This window comes from Rhinolophus hipposideros (genome assembly GCF_964194185.1).
Source record: "Rhinolophus hipposideros genome assembly, chromosome: 22".
In the NCBI taxonomy this organism is placed as follows: Eukaryota; Metazoa; Chordata; class Mammalia; order Chiroptera; family Rhinolophidae; genus Rhinolophus; species Rhinolophus hipposideros.
In genome coordinates, this window is record NC_138068.1 from 42646757 (window position 1) to 42663189 (window position 16433).

The window sequence follows — 16433 nt, forward strand, 5'->3', positions numbered from 1 at the left end:
GGTGAACATATCCACATGCAGGGAAGATGGCATACCCCAACTCCATGGAGCCAGAAGTTTCTGCACTCAAGACCCTTTCATACCTTGCCTTATGAACCTCTTCATCTGGCTATTTATTGTATCCTTCATTGTATCCTTTATAATAAACCAGTAAACACAAGTAAGTGTTTCCCTGAGTTCTATGAGCCATTCTGTAAAGTTATCGAACCTGAAGATGGAGTCGTGGAAACCCAAAGTTATAGCCTTTTGGTGAGAAACACAGGTGACAACCTGGACCTGTTATTAGCATCTGAAGTGGGGGCAGTCTTCTGGGACTGAGCCTTGACCTGTGGGGTCTGTACTAACTCTGTTTAGTACCAGAACTGAATTGAATTGTATGACATCCAGCTGATGTTGCAGAACTGCCTGTTGTGGAAAAAATACCCACACGTCTCATCATAGAAGTTGTGATTGTGTAAAGGAAAAGGAAAACAGGAGAGTTCCTTTTTCCCAGACACTATTCAGCATCAGTGGGTATGGTTAAATGCCCATTATATGTAAAACTGAGTACTGTGGGGAACATAGAATGAATTCACTGTTTATCATCTAGGTGGGTAGTAGAGTGGACACTCTTATGCCCTCTCTGTCCACTTGCTCTGCGGTCCACAATTACCAGCACACTGACCACTTCCTACAATAAATACCGTCTGTTTTATCTGCCTGAAGGTTTTCCCTGACTTGTTCCTTCACAGACACATACAATTTGGCAGTTCAGGGGAGCCAACACTCCCAGGAACAACAGGGTCAGCTCTCATGGCAGATGTGAGTCACTGGGTCAGGGCTCAAGGCTCCCTGTCCTCCAGTGGGCAACTCTGAGACGGGTTTATGCAGCTCCTCAGAGGTTCCTGAGTGACACTGAGCCCCAGATGCCCAAGAAGTAACTTGCTTGCTAACACTCACATCATAGGGTTTTCCCTCTGTTCTGTCTCATTCTCCTCATTCCCTACCCCTGCTCACTGCGATCCCTTTCAGGTAGGCCACCTGCCCCCAAATCCTTGTCTCAGGGCCTGCTGTTAAGGGAGACCTAAATTTAAGAACATACACAGTAATTGATAATCTAGAATATGTGACATTAAATCATAGAATTAATGTTGCCCAAAATAAAAATTTAATATTTCTGGGGAAGATGAGGTTATTCTGGCCCATGATCATCAAAATAGGAAAGTTTCTATGGCAAAACCTTAAAGGGTTGGTAGGATTTTCATCATAGAATAAGATAGAGGAGGATGAGAGAGAGTGGAGAAATGTCAGGAAGGAGAGAAGATGAGGAAAAGTGAACTTAGGGAAAAGAAATTTGATATTGTGATGATGACAAAGTTGACATATAAAATACATGAAAATTCTGGAAATATTGGTTGAGGTCAGGTTGTGAAGAATCTCAGAACTTAGCTAACTAAGATTTAGGAAGTTGAACCCATAGGAAATTGAAAGCCATTAACAGTGTTTGAATGGTGTTTTGACATGATAACAGAAGAGATTTAGTGTTTGAATGGGAAGGAAGGAGCCCAGTAGACAAGCGACTAAAGAATCAGACCATAAAAGCCTGCATTGGGGAAGGGGCAGGGAGTCTGGGAACAGACAGGAGGGATAAATGTAAGGAATGTGGTAGAGACTGCAATGTACCATGCAGATCTCCCATTATGGAAGATCTTGTGGCTCCAGGTGCTGGGAGGGCTGTCGCTTCAGAATGGCTCAGAGAACCTCCTCACCCAAGGACACCTACTTTTCCAATGGTCCATGTGCAGTGACTAGTCAATCTGGGAGTGTAAAGGACTGGCCATTTCAGCCCAACTTGGATCAGCTCTGTTGGGTCATTCTAAATTCAGGGATGCCCATTCCAATGGCCAAGGCTGACATTGGATGTCATTAAAGCTTAACTTCTCCCTCTGCCTCTTCCTGCTTCCTTTCCTACTTCCACAGGTGTTGATCCCAAGGACTATTTTTAATAATAAACCCCTTACATGTGAAACTCCACCTCAAATTCTGCCTCTTGTGAACCTAACCTGCAACAGAAAGAATATAGAGGGGTAGGGGGGCAGGGATAAAGCCCAGGTGATCACTTGCATTTGGAAGACCAAGAAGAAAAGAGTTGGTTTCCAGGATAACTGTAAGACTTTCTAAATGAATGGTCCTATCAACCAAATCCAGCCATAAAGTTTCAGAAGCTGATTTTGAGGGGATTTGATATTTTATTACAGACTTGTTGAGTTTAACTCTAAAAATCCAAACGATCTATGTGATTCGGTATCCCCTAACATAGACACAATTGGTTTTATCTCACTTTTTGCAAGAATTCTGTCCCCATGGTCACAGATTGGGTCAGACTGGATTCCCAGCCTTATCCTTGTGATCTGAACCAATCAGAATCCTTCACTGGATTTCCTAACTGGAGAGAAAAAGTCATTGTTTCCTCTGGTCCTGAAACTGCTGAAGTCCGAATTTTCTAGGGGCCATGTCACTTGTCACCATGGCAAGCCATTGTGGAAGAGTGAGAATGAAGAACATACAGAGAAATCCTAGGGGAAGCCCAGATGAGTGGATCTTGCTGTGTCTGTCTGACTTTCAAGCCATCGTTGTCATTGTCCAAAATGGGTGGAATTCTAAGGTAACTCACAAGATTCCTACCATCTGGTATACAAACTCTGTATGAACCCCCTGCCCCCTAGTGTAGTGGGACCTGTGAATATTATGGGATGTTACTTCTGTGGTTAGGTTATATTATAGGGCAAGGGTGATGGGATGGTCACACCTGCGATTATGTTATGTTATATAAGACTCCAACCTAGCAGATTGCAGAGTCTTGTGTTAGCCTTGAAAAAACAAACTGCCATGATATGGAGAGGGACACCCAAGTGAAGGTAACCACTAGTTGATGAGGATGGTCCCAGCATACAGCCATCAAGAAAATATGGACCTCAGTCCTACAAGCACATGGAACTAGGTTTAACCAACGACCTAAATGAGACTGGAAGAGGAACTGGAGCTCCAGATGAGAACATAGCCTTGGCTGACACCTTGATTTCAGCCTAAGGGGGCCCTGAGCACCCAGACTCCTAATCCAGGGACATGTGAGTTAATACAAATACGTTTCCCTAAGCTATTAAGGTTTGTGGTAATTTGTTGCACAGCAATAGAAAATTAAAACACTCTCACTCCCAATTCCATAAGTGGGAAATTCCACTTTCTCTCTTAAATTTATACAAATTGATTTTCTTCATTTTTCAATCATAGAAAAAGTTTGGGAGATGAACTGGTATGTAGAAAACTAAGCAACCTAATAAAGGAATTATAAACTCCAGTAAAATAAAATATTCAAGGTACATTTTATCATTATTCAAAAACTTTTGATGATCCCCTCTGGAGGAGGATAATAAAATACGTAGTATAAGATAGGCCTGATATATAGAATATTTGGGCTGAAACAAATGAAAATAACCTTGAGATTTCAAGCTGTAAAACAATGTGAATCTGTGCTAATTGAGTGCAGATGGGGACATCATTCATTATTTATTGAACATGGATGGTGACAGACATTGTGCTGGCATGCAGAGATACTGGTGGGCATACTAGATTTCTATTTTGCTCTGTTTATGAACTGAGTCCCTATTGTCACTGTGCTAGCTGCTCGATGTTAAAAAGAAACAGAATTCTGGATTCAAAGATTGTTTGAATTAGAACAGAATTTAGAGGTAAGAGAGTCCAGCTCCACATTCCACTGATAAGAAAATGAGAGTTGGACAGGTACAACAACAGACCTCAGATCTTCCAGTGGGGACCTGGGTCAATATTCTTTCCCTGCAGTGTACTGGGCCTCTCACTAGACAGGTGGCATGTGTGTCTTGGAGATGGGCCTTGTGCTTCAACAGCTGTTTTAGAGTTATGTTTTATTATACTAAGTTTTAATTTGATTAAACAAAAACCCAATACAGAAGAAACCATAGGCAGTAAACTCTTTAACATTAGTCTTAGTAGTATTTTCTTGGCTATGTTTCCTTAGGCAAGGGCAACATAAGCAAAAATAAAAAAAATGGGGCTATATCAAACTAAAAAGTTTCTGCATGGCGAAGGAAACCATCAACAAAATGAAAAGAACCTACTGAATGGGAGAAGATAGTCACAGATGCTATATCCAATAAGTGGTTAATATCCAAAATATATAAGGAACTCATACAATGTAACATCAAAAAAACAATCTGATTAAAAAGTGGGCAGAGGACTTGAAGATATGTCCAAAGAGGACATACAGATGACCAAGAGATATGAAAAGATGCTCAACACCACTAATTATCAGGGAAATGCAAATCAAAACAATGAGCTACTACCTCACACCTGTCAGAATGTCCATCATCAAAGAGGCATCAGACAACAAGTGTTAGAGAGGATGTTGAGAAAAGGGAACCCTTATATACTGTTGGTGGGATTGTAAATTGGTGCAGCCACTATGGAAAACTGTATGGAGACTCTTCAAAAAATTAAAAATAGAACTGCCATATGATCCATTGATACCACTTCTGGGTATTTATCCAAAGTGGGGAAAAACACACTAATTCTAAAACATATATGCACCCCTATGTTCATTGCAGCATTATTTACAATAGCCACGATATGGAAGCAACCTAGGTGTCCATCGATAGACAAATGGATAAAGATGATGTGTTACATATACCATATACAATAGAATATTACTCAGTCATGAAAAGGAATAAAATCTTGACATTTGTAGTAGCAGAGATGAACCTAGAGGGCATTATACTAAGTGAAATGCATCAGACAGAGAAAGGCAAATAGCATATGATCTCATATATATATATATATATATATATTTATATATGGAATCTAAAAAAAATCACAAAACAAATGAATAAACAAAAAAAATGATAAGAAACCCATAGATACAGTGAACAAACCAACGATTGCCAGAGGGGAGGAGGATGGGGACGTAGATGAAAAAGGTGAAGGGAAATAAGAGATAGATACTTCTAGTTATAAAATAAATAAGCCATGGGTATGTAGTGTACAGCACAGGAAATATGAGTATGTCAATAATATTATATTAACTTTGCACGGTGGCAGATAGTTAATAAACTTGTGGTGATCACATCGTAAAGGCATATAAATTTTTAATCACTGTGCTGTATACCAGAAATTAATATAATATTGTATGCCATATATGCTTTAATAAAATAAAATAAAAAAGGGGGAAAGCCCCAGTACAAAATATGAGAAGATGAGAGTAATAAACTATCTTGGGGGAAATATTAGGAGAGAAAAGTATGGCAATTGTAAAATTCTTTATAGTACCCTAGAATCCTGAGATGAAGGAAGGTGGGGCCAGTAGGGTCTTCTCGTGACCCATCACTTCCCTTTTGGACATTGTTCAAGAAGGAAGGAACTAACTTTTGGAACGTCTTTATGGTGGCTTTCTACCATGACCACACTCTAGAACCGCTTGTGGATTTATTTTAAAATATGATTATTATTCAATGAGTCATGTAGACCCTTGGTAATCAGGTCTTTGATTACCTCCTTATAAAAACACCTCTAATTTTGCCAAAGGAATTGAACATGAGTTGAATCTGCTGTTTGAATTCAGCTGCCAATTTGCCGGAAGTACAGAGGAATGCATTGAATTCATCACCGGGGTGCAGTCTGCAAAACCCGGAGTGTGGACGCTCTATAGATCAAACAGCCTAGTTCTTCAATGGAAAAACTGAAAGGAAAAGAAAGATATGGGACTGTGGATGCCTGATCATGGCTTTGTACTCCAGAAGCTAAACATTAATGAATGCCAACTATAATTTTATATATATAATGTGATGGCTCAGTGCGAGGTCGGAGGGATAGTGGATGGGGGTAGGGGGGGGTCCACAGAGTAAGGGATATAAATGATGAACGTCTAAGTATTACCTTGTCTTGTACACCTGAAACTAATAAATTAAAAAAAAAGAAAAAAGGTAAAAAAAAAAAAAAGAAAGATATGGGGAAGGGACTTATACATTAAGAGACTTAAACAACATTTCAAATTTAGAATGATGTAATAAAGAAATTACTATCTAAGAAGGGTGCTGTGGACATTTGGTGGGAAAGAGGAGGCTGAGACTGAGCATGGAGGGCTCTGGCAAAGTTTTATTTTTTCACCTGAGTAACGGTTACAAGAGTGTTCCCTCAGCTCACTGAGGGATAAGTTGTATATTTTTGTGTAATTTACTGTATTTGTGTTTTATTTCACAATGACAAGGTAAAAAAGAAAAAAAAAATCACTCCTAGGGTGATTTTGATTTAGCTGTAATTTTGACTTGCTGTATACCAGTCGTGATATGAAGAATCCTCACATCTCCAAGAGTTAATATGAAAGGATTTACGGAAGTTTATTATTCTCCTTTTATGATTTAAGAAATTGAAACTCAGAAAAGGTTTGCTGCTGTATTATAATGTAGATAAATATTCTTGAAAATTTGTTCAGGGTAAAACTTTTTCTTTGGTTTCCCAGAACACTAGAATGAAGGGACCAGGAGGCACAGTAAAGGCAATCTACCATAAACACCCCTCCACTGCTTTTCTAGAAGAGGGTAAGTGGGGTTTAATATACGGTGGTGGGAAGAGAACTGACTCTGGGTGGTGAACACACGATGTGATATGTGGATAATGTAATACAGAATTGTACACCTGAAATCTATGTAACTTTACTAACAATTGTTGCCCCAATAAACTTTAATTTAAAGAGAAAAAAAAGGCAACACATTAAGAAATAAGTAAACACCATAACACCCCCTGCCCGGCTCCATTTTTCAATGAATACATTCAACAGAGAGAAACAACTCAGCACACAGCTAGAGGATGTAAACCCAGTTTTCTGACTTTCCTCTCAGTGCTTAGGAAAGAGAATTAATGTTTCCTGACAGTAATGTGTCTCGCCCTTTACCTATATTAACTCATTTAATCCTCTGAAATTTTATAGACGAATAATAATTGGAGATCAGGAGGTGGAAGAATTTTAAGTCATGTCTTGAAAGTGACAGAGCTGGAATTTGATCCATGTTGGAATTTCCGGGACAAAGCACAGGATTTTCAAACGTATTCCAAGAGGGCTTGTTCTGCCAATGACAACTGAGAAAACCATCTCAACAAATGTGTTGCACTGTACTTTGCTGGTTGTTATTCTCTCTGGCCCTCCCCACAGCCCCCAAATTTCTGTCTACCCTTCTCTGCTGTGCCCCGTGCCATGGGCCTGACACCCCTGGGGTTTCCTTATCCACTGGCTGCTGCATGAACTCAGTCAACAAGAGGCCCTACCAAGAGACCAGAGGGTGGGAAGAAAGAGAGAATGGGGTATTTCTCCCCCACACCCCGCCCTCTCCTTGCTTTCATACAATGAGTGTAACAATAGCTGAGTTCCTTCTTACTGCAGTTTCCTCCACTAATCCAGCTCACACGGGCTCCAGCAAGCACCACACCCTCCCCTTACTCTTAAGGCCATGGGTAGTACTGATTTACCCATGCTGCTTGTTTTTTGGATGGTTCAACTTTCCTTCTTTTTTCCCTGAACTCTGCCCACACTTTGGTGAAGAGCCACGAAATTAAATTCTCTTCAGTTAGAACTTTTTGAGTAAAAATAGCTTCCTACCAAGACCCAGACTAATACAAAGACTGACCATACATGAGCATGAATGGGGTGAGTATGAATCTTAGTCCATCTTCAGGATAGGCTGGTAATCTTTGTGATTCCACTGTACAGTGCCCATGGTCTTTTAACCTCTGGAGGTCCTACCATGCTGGGAGCTTGGTCATCCTGAACTCCAGTGCCTAGGTCTAGCCTCCTCAAGTGTTCCCCACAATTATATGCTGGCCACCAGGGGTGTTGTCACCCTCTTCAGGCTCTACAAGAGAGTGGACAACAGGTCCCCACTACTTCTAAAACCCTGGGTATCATTCTTTTCTCAGTTTCAATTTGCACACTTAATTGTAGCCCTGCATTCACACCTTCTCTTGAATCAGGAAAGTTCAAGGACTTGGGCTATCTCCTTGACCTGGAGAAGAGGGGAAAATACAGAAAGAACACTACACAAAGGTATCTGGACAACGGGCTTACAAAGCATGATAAAGCCCAGGCAACCTAAAGTGTACTTCATTACTTCCTTTATAACCTCTACAGAACCAGACAGTTCTCACTCTCTTGGAAACAGGTAATGAAGGAGGGCAATAGCTGAATAACTCTGCAAATCTGCCATGTGACAGGACAATATGGGAATCCTCCAGCTGTTTTGTGGAAAGAAACCCAGGAGAATTCATGGGTAAGCCAAAATATTGCCTTCCCTGTCTTCAAGAATAGGTCAATTCAAGATTTGATTTCAGGATCATTTAGAGGCACCAACTGAAATCTTACTTAATTCCTTTTTTTTTTTTGCAGTAGTTTATTTAATGTTCTCTGAAGTAGAAAAAAATAAAAAATGAATGACAATTCAAAATTAGATATCCACTTTTTAAAGGTACATAATGGATAAAAGTTTCTTCTTTTAGTTCTAGGGAAGGCAACGAACAATTGAATTATAATAAAAATCTTTCTTAAATAGCATCATAAAGGAATTTGACAGAACATACCTATTAGGCTAAAATTACTGAAAAATGTAATAAGATGAGAATAAAGCAATGGGCATAGTAAGCATTGCAATTGCAAGCATATACATCTGAAGACCTTGTCATCCCATGTTGTATGTAGGCTAGACCAGCATAATTATGAGACTTAGTCTCCAAAGCTAAAGAAAAAGCACTGTTTAAAAACAAGTTTTTTAAGTAAGATAATGATCAGATAGGAGTCATATTCAATTCATTCAATGCCTGAAATATTATATTATTGTGCTTAGTTTTACTTGTTCTTCTAATGACACATATATATGTAATTTTATAGTGTCTAAAGAGTATCTCGAGAGGACAGATAACAAACTCACAAGGAGAATTAATAGGCAAAGAAGTTCCATATTGAATTTTTTTTTACTGCTCTTATCCCCTTGCATGGGGCAATTCCTATCTCTGCCTTCATAGAGAGCATAGAAAGCAGCAGCTGGGCAAGTTGTTGCACTTCCTATCTGGCATCTAGCAGTATGAAAAACCATGGGAATTTTTAAATGTGATTTATTCCAGTTTTCCAGGGTATGGATGAAAATTAACTTTAGAAGACCTAGTCATGTGACTTTGGGTAAGTCACTAAATCCTCTGAGAATTCATGTTCTTCATCTTTGGCTCTAATGACTTTTATGAATCTGCCTTTCAAAGAAAACAGAGCACAGTGGCTAAAGTTCAAAGGCTTTGAAGTCAGATAGGCTGGTTTAAATCCTAAAGCCAATCCTTGAGTGCTGTGTGATGTTGGGTAAATTGCAGAAACTTTCTGTGCCTCAGTCTCTTTACCTTTTAAATACAAATAAATGCATAATGATGATTGAGACAGTGCATGTAAAGACATAGCACAGAGCCTAGCATTTAATAGGAGCACAGTAAGTGAGATTTTTTGCTTCCTTTCATTGTTGTAGCAATAACATTTTCCATTACGATGGTTTGTTGACTGCCCTGTGCACTATTACACACGGACAAGATGTGAAAAAAGCCATGAAAACCACAGATTCCCATTGTTTTGTAGGCATCCTGCTCCCGGCAGTGCAAGATTCATGACACCCCCTCCTGAATGGCCCAGGTTCTGAAATGATGCTCCCAGAGCTCCTTCAGTCAGAATAGTCCCCTTTAGCAACTTTAAAACTCTGAATGTTTGACCAGTTATATAAAACCCCAGTGGGCACCATCAGCAACCTTAAAAAGCTAACTTGATTCTCTAGCCAAGACTCAGAGGACTGGAGCCAAATCAGAATTATTAAGATATAAGAAAGAATGTATGGACGGAAAGCTGCAATTACAGCAGTGGAAGACACAAGATATAGATGCCATTTGAGAGAGTGCATATGAATCCGGCAGGTATGGCCCCCCTCAGACATCTGCCTACTGCTGTCACCGAGGAAGCTTTGGGGCAGAGCCCACTCCACCCTTCCGCTGAAAAGGTGGGAGGTGGGAAGACTTTGGTCGTTTGACATGCATCTGTTGAGGAATAAATGGACAACATTATCTAGTACATACAAGCTTCTCGTGACCTTGGTAATGAGAAGCTACCTGAGGGCCAACCCTGAACATGACAACCTGACCATGGGATGCCCTTGAGACAGGTGGCAAGACAGGTGGCAGTGGTTTTCCCTAGGGATAACAAACCTTGATGGTATCCCCTCTGCTTTTGTTTGTTTATTTGTTTGTTCCAACTTCATTAAGATAAAATTGACATAACATTGTATAAGTTTAAGGTGTTCAATGTGCTGATTTGATACACTTATATGTTACAAATTTTGCTTCAACCAAGTAGTGGCATTATTAATAGAAAGGATACTTATATCTTGATATGAATTGCTTTGGCATATTTCCCCAAGCCCTGAAGAAGGGCTCAAAGAATCACACATGTGAGGGGAGGGCAGGAATCCTGGCTCTTCTGGTGACAGCTGTGCTTGGAGTCCATCCTGTGGGCGACAGCCAGCTTCCCCCAACTTCAATAAACTCCTGACCAGATTGAAGCCATTTATAAAAACCTGATCTGTGATTTGTTGCTTCTGTTGTCTTCAGATTTCAGTCTGTGACATGTTTAGGGTGAACTTTAGTGGGTTTATTTGGTGCAGATAAGCTCTGCCTCCTTAGAAAAACCGAACAAAAAACTGGAATAAAAGCAAATGGCAGGATGTTTAATAACATGACAGAGGAAAGCCTGCAGTGAGTTTCTATTCAATATTAAAGTACAGACTGACTAATACTTAGCATTAATGTCCAAATAAGGCAAAAATATTCATCAGTGCTCCACGGATTATCAATCTGTGGGTACTTTATAATGCACGCAGGTTTTGACAGGTTTGATTTCTGGACCAATGAATTAACTTTTTTGTAAAGATCCTTTACTCTGTGTTAAATAATAATAATTAATAATCATAATCTACTTTCATAAGGCAGATTTCAATTCTTGTGGCAAAACTGGCAATCTCAAGGTCAAGTAGCCATGCTTGAAGCATTTCTCCCAATATCCATACTTTGGGGCACTGCTGTAATATCTCATAAGCTCTCCATAACCTTCCAAATTTAGGCCAAATCCCCTCCTTCGGGGGGGCAGTCCATAGATTTCTGATTCAACACCTTCATCCAGCCCATTTCTTAATCCTCTCTAACCAGACACTTTCCTTAAAGTCACCCTCGATGCTCTGAGTCCCTGTCCACCTTTGTCAGTTTGGTGACAATGGTACAAAAATGCCTGCAGCTCCCACAAAAAAGTGGGTCACAACTCCTCTTTTCTCTAACCGTTTTTGGTAACGAAAGGTATTTTGACATGAAGGAAAACCACCTTAGTAACCAATGTGGCTCTTAATCATGTCCTGTACTTTCTGCTGGTGCTGTGGTATTTAGCATCTCTCTTCCCTGGCACTTAAATCCACTGAAGGGAGCGCTGAGCCTGCAGTGTTCAGGGCACAGTGCTAGAGACACCCCTAGGAGTTACTGACTTGTCCCCACGTGCCCAGCACTCTGCCAGACAGGAAGATGTGTTTCCATGCAGGCCTATTCTCTGGTAAAATCAGGAATGACATGTTTTTCCCTACACTGAACATTAAAATGTTCCAAAAGAGACCCACGTGGAAGTACTTGCTTTTCTTTCCCTGTTCAATAAATAACAAGCTGAGGCTGAGAAAAAGAAGGTGTGGAGAACAGAATCCTTAATTGAGGAAGTTTCCCAGACTGGATCAATAGGAGGAGATGAAATGAAAATAAAACATGTAAGAACGATGGTGAGGATGTGGACTGCTGCCAGGTGAAGAGCGTGTGGCAGTGGCATTGCTGCGTACAGTACACAGCTGGCTGAACAGAGCGTGTGTGTCATTGAGGCAAGCTTTAGCACAACAGAGTTTTGGCCTTGTGGGGGAGGTATCCACCTAGGGGGATGAAGAGTGGACAGTTACTGAGTTCTTCATTCAGGATCAGATACTGTACCCATGTCATTCTGATAAACATCTTTCGTTGATGTAATTATCCTTGTGTATGGAGGGAAAACAGAAAGATTTGGTTCACTTCTGTTCCCATGTCAGTGAGACAAAATCATGTTCGATTTTGGTTTCCAAAGCTTGCACTGTTTCTTTCATACCCGTGTTTCTCAAATTGTTCAGGTGTCAGAGAACCTGGTAGGTGTGCTCTTTTTCTGTGCTGTGTTGATCACTTGGAAATACTGATAGGTCAAATTTACAACGGCTAGATATACATAACTACTCCAGTATATATCCAGGGCATGATTTACTTAGTGAATTCCTATTTATAAGCATTTAGGCAATTTCTGATTTTGTCCTCAGTGATGCCATACATATCAATACACACACATGTTTATACATTATGTTCTTTGGACAAATTCCTGAATGTGGGATTGCAAGTTGATGGGATCCTAGATACACTTAGGCTTTTTTACACCTGTTGCCCATTGCCCTCTGGAGCTAGAGCACTGATGTGCCTACCCACACCTACCCCCCAGCAGGCACCATGATGTTTTAAACTTTTATTATGCTCAGAAGACCCAGAGGATGACTAGCGTAAGCTGGAGGCTATTGAGATAAGGGCGTTAGTCGACAGCTGTGGAGCCCAGAGATGAATACCAACTTCAGCAATGCCCTATGTTGACTTGGACTCTATCCTGCCCACACAGCCCACTGTGGCTCCTACATCTGCTGTGCTCAGATTTGGCCCCAGGCTGACCACTCACTCCCACAGGTCATTTGGTGGCTGCCTATTAATGAATATCCAATGGAAGCTCCCCCACTGGGAGCTCCCTGGTCAGTTCACACTGTAGACCTGGCATAGGCAGCTGAACTTGAGCACACCCTGTCTTCTATTCCTCCATTCAGTGGACACCATGAGAAAAACTACCTGTGTGGGCAACTGGATCCACAGTTGCAGACAGGACTCAGTCCCTGGCTTTGAGGTACTTGCACTTCAGCTGGAGAGATAAAATTAGAGAACAACCAGAATGCGGCATGAGTAGTGATGTAGCAGAGATGCACCTTATCATCCAGATAAATGGAGAAGTATTGGGACCACAGAAAATCTTCAGAAAGGTGAGTTTTCTCTGTTGTCTGAAAGAGAAACATTTTTAATTATGAAAGAAATACAAAGTTACAAAAACTCTAAACCATATAGAAACATAAAGCAACCTCAGAAACCCATTGCAACCTGGCTTCCCCAAAATAATACTATTATGTTTTAGAGTTTAAAATTTTATATTTAAAGGATATATGTGTATGTATATTGAGAATGAAGTTATGCTTTACAGACTTTTCACTAAACTGGTTTTCCCACTCTACAATATGGCATGAACATCTTTTCATGTCAATAGATTTTTGGCCTCTTTTAAAAATTATTTTAGTGGCTGTAGAGTAGTCTACATGACAGGTGGTCCATGAAATATCTAAGCTATCACCCATGCTTTTATTTCAGATCAATATTGTATTATGGGTTATATGGCCAGACTCCCCTTCTGGCCTATCAGATAGCTCACCTTGAGCTGTTATTTTGTTCACAGTTTCTTTTATCAACACTAAATGTCTCTAAATGAAAATCTAACATAGATTGTTGGATTCAGGCATATATTGTCTCCTTGACACGCAAACTTGACGTGTAAACACTGGGCAATCTCAAGTTATCAATAGCCCTACTAGTGCTATAGACGAGGACAACGAAACCAGAGATACATTTTCCTGAAGAATGTTCTAGACTTCTAATTATTGGCCAAGTGGGAGCAGCCTCTCAGGGAGTTAACTACTGCTGACCTCTAATGTCAGCGTGAGGTACTGTACCAAAAAGCCCTGCAAGCTAGGAACTAGTTCTACAATCTGTGGTTGATCCAATTGCAGTTGTGAATTCCCCAAGTCTTTGAAAGTGTGCCAGCTAGTCTCATGATTAGAGGGGCTTAATAGAGTGAGTCTTCTTCAAATTGTACCATTGATTTTTTGGGAGCTGGAACAAATGATGACCATTTTCATAGATCCATAATGTTGTACATCGGATAAAGATACACAACATTGAAAGGTTCACATTAACCCACCCATTAGTTACATATCAGGGGTCATATTCATCCTATGGCTTTAAAGAGACCACTATTTTTTTAGCACATTACCAACTGCAGTCCAGAAATGCCTGTGACCGTTCATTGCGTGTCCAATTAATTTTCCATTCTGATAGGGAGTCTGGAAGAGGGCTCTAGGCCCCCAATAAATGCCAAACTGACGTTTGAGTCAGACATCCTTTGCATCATATCCCCAGGTTCAAAAGCCCAAGAAACCCTCATTCCAATCAGGTAGCTTCTCTCTCTTTGGAAGGAAGTCAGCAAAAAGGAGCTTGTGGATGCCAAATGACTTCTGGTGAATATCTGAACTTGGTCTCCGATATTGGAGCCAAAGTAGCTGCAAAGTCCTCAGCTGGCTATTTTTGTAAGACAAGAAATCACCCAAATGCTCCTCTTTTGGTTGTGTTTATTTTCCATCAAGGATGGTGTGGGTGATATGCCGGGATGCAATCTGCACCTGACTAAAGACGTTAGGCAAATAGAAATAGGCAAACCTTGGGGCTGCATCATACTCAGTGGCAGGGGTGCATAGGAACCAAAGAAAGGTGGAGAAGCAAGACCGAGGCCATCACGAATGTGCAGCCAAAGGAAACTGCTTAGGTGGGGAAAAGAAGGCGTAACTACATAGGCGTAACTATGTGATTTTACGATCACATTCATAAAATGTGATCACATTTTAGTGATGTGAGAACTCTAAGTTTTCTGCTCTAAAACTTCAGGGTGAGACTACCTGAACTGTGTTTTGAGTTTCTGTATTTTTTATCGTTAGCAGAGGGAAAAGTGGATGGATTTCAATACTTCAGCAGTATGTGCCACATTTGGATTCCAGAAAAATGAGGTTCTGGTCTTTAATAAGCACCACTTTATGGGGTTGAATAAGGTGCTGAGATCTTTTTCTCCAATTTCAATGAGTTCGCTTAACCCATTGGCACCATTTCATCCCCTGAGAAAACGAGAGCATGGCTGCGATGCAACCAAATAATTAGGTCTGATGTTTGAAAACAAACAAGACAAATCCTTCATGATTTATGGCTGCCTTTGTTTCTATGTATTTTTAAATTATATATATATATATATATATATATATATATATATATATGTGCTGAAATACAGATTCACTATAGAAAATTTAGGAAATATATAAAAATATAAAGAAATAATTAAATCACTCAGTTCTACTATACAACAATGATAACATACAATATTTTGATGTCTATTCTTACAGTTCTTTTAACAACTATTTATTTATTTTCACATCTTTATTTCTTTATCTAGATCTATATCTACAGAGTTGGGAATCAAATAGTCTGTAGTGGTTTTGTAAAGCAGATTATTTTTTAAATTAAAGTTTATTGGGGTGACAATTGTTAGTAAAGTTACATTTATTTTGTTTAAAATTGGTAAAGATGTCTATTACATAGCCTTATAAAATAAGAATGCACAATATTCCATCATAAATCTACCACAATTTGCCTGTCGTTTAAATTGCTTTCATTGTTTTATTACTGAAAATACTGCTGTAACAAACATCCAATAAGATTTCCTTTGTTTACTTATTTGTTTTTCAATTTACTAATAAATCAGAATCAATGAATACACAAAGATTGAAGGGCTGCCTGATTGCTTTAGTCAATGGATGAAGATGTTTAGGTTCAAAGACAATGAGTGCCTTTCCTGAGAAGACACAGAACAAATCAACAATTGTTTATGAAAAAACAATTTCAAACATGATCGTATAAAATAGTCAATAAGGAAATGAGAAAGCTTTCCCCCATGCTCCCACTTGCCTGGTCTTGGACAGTGTCCTGTCTCCCTGTTGATTCTGAAATTGAGAAGTTCAGGTTCCACCTGAGGTTGTGATGAGGTCCAGATTGAAAGGGAGGAGCCCACATTACAGTTGGAGGCCTTTCGCAATTCATGCCATCCTTACAACATGCCAAGGAGTCTGTTGTGAATTTATTTTGCCAGATAAGGAATCTGAGAACTAGTGGTTTTTCCAGGAACCAAAGAGAGATGGAATCTAGTTTGCAAGATTTAATGAAGCACCCTTGGGCTCAGTATCTTTGGGAGGAGAGGAGGGGCGAGAAGGAGTGTAGAAGAGGGAGATGAGTGTAGGAGGGCAAGAAGAGTGGAAGAGGGAGAGAAGGAATAAAGAGAAGGAGCTAGTGGGGAATGGGGGGAAGAGTGGAGGAAGGAGAAGGAGTAGAGGAAGAGGACAGGAATG